Genomic DNA, 1,801 nt, shown 5'->3' on the forward strand with positions numbered 1-1,801 from the left:
TCAGAGAGGTCTGATCCTCAATAGTGAGATTTCCTCTCTCTATTAAATTATTAATTTCCCCTGAAATTTCAACTAAGTCTGCCCTTTTTTTAATAGCTAATTGTTTTCCATAGGTCCTAACAGCACATCCTATTTCAAATTTCAAATGTTCCCATTGTTTACCAAATTCGCTATTATTAATTACAGAGATCCAATGATTATGGATAAGTCTTTCTATAATAGATTTCATGTCATCATATTTCAGTAGTGAATTATTCAGCTTCCAATATCCTCCACTAATTCTACGATCTTCATCCCCAGATAATGCAGCTTTAAGGCTAATTACCATATGGTCAGTTAAAGCAGCAGGCAATATAGATGTATCTAAAATAAAAGATTCTAAGCCTGAAGAAATCAACCAAAGGTCAATATGTGACTGTAATGAGAAATTTTTGTTGCTCCAAGTAAACTGCTTAGTTGAGGGGTTTTTTACCCTCCAAATATCAATCAAGTCAAGACTGTAACTTAAACGCCAAAGATCACTGGATTCACTGTTTGCTCTAGGAGGGTATCTGTCCATGGAACCATTCATGACCAAATTAAAGTCACCACCAATTATTAATTTAACATTCGGATTATTTCTCATCGTAGAGTTGACACATTTTTCAATTTCACCTAATAATAAAGTGTTTGCATCCTTTGAACAGTACCCATAAACATTAACAATAATGAACTTACAATCATTTATATCAATCAGTAGTACTAGCCAATGACTTTTAGAGTCCACCTTGCTCCACACACATTTTCCTTTGAAATTATTTGACAAAATTGCGACACCACCAGAGTGATCTGAACCATAAGCTAACCATATCTCACCTCCCCATTGGTTCTTCCAAAAATGTAAATCCTCAGGGCACGAATGAGTCTCTTGAACGAAAATTAAATCACTTTTGCATTCTTTGCAAAAAAGAAAAAAAGCTTTTCTTTTGACCAAGTTCCTCAATCCTCTGGCATTAATAAAACATAATTTTAAGACCATCAAATGTCAAACAAACAAGAACAAATAGAAAAAGTACTTTGAAAAGAAAAAGAAAAAAAAAAAAGCTCTGCTTTTCTCCTTCTAAATTGGAAAATATAGGCAAAACAGCCATATAATAATTGTAAACTAAACATCAAACAAAAAAGTGTTTATGTTAAATATAAGCTTACATCACTTTGGTATGCACCTGCTCAGCGCTCCTGCCTCTTTATCCAGTGTGTGTGCTAATAATTGGTCCGGGTAGTGGATAGCGCTGTTTCGTTCCGCCTTTTGGCCATTTGTCGTTTGATGTTTTTCTTTAGGAAAGAGAGTATTTGTCATTTTTACATTTGTTCAAGGTGATATATATATATATATATATATATATATATATATATATATATATATATATATATATATATATATATATATAATATTTCAATAACTGTCCAATTAGCAGGGCTAAAGGCCCCTATTAAACACATTGTTTTCCTTAAGTGGGGTGAATAGATTTTTGATGAAGAATGTTCAAAGTGGGCTCACACTGACTGATCCAATCACAATGGAGGTGGAACCTTTCCACATTCCACCCAACAATCTAACTCCTATCAAATCATTTTAATGCATTACTCGTTACAAGCAACAGATATTTGGTCATTTGTGCACATACCCTTAATGTCTCATTAATGTTGTTAATTTGTGTCTATTTTCCTAGAATTTAGGAAAGATCTTCCATGTCACTTCCTCAAGGGAGCATCCCGTGCTGAAGGTCATATTCACTTTAAAGATCGCAGTCACAAAAAA

General features: G+C 33.4%; 1 protein-coding gene across 1 annotated transcript in view; it reads left to right on the top strand.

Annotated features, from left to right (window-relative positions):
* The window catches only part of LOC127432786 (uncharacterized), a 76,501-nt gene that overhangs the window by 17,181 nt on the left and 57,519 nt on the right, over window positions 1–1,801 (top strand). The window lies entirely within an intron of this gene.

Source organism: Myxocyprinus asiaticus, chromosome 42, assembly GCF_019703515.2.
Source record: "Myxocyprinus asiaticus isolate MX2 ecotype Aquarium Trade chromosome 42, UBuf_Myxa_2, whole genome shotgun sequence".
NCBI classification, from domain to species: domain Eukaryota; kingdom Metazoa; phylum Chordata; class Actinopteri; order Cypriniformes; family Catostomidae; genus Myxocyprinus; species Myxocyprinus asiaticus.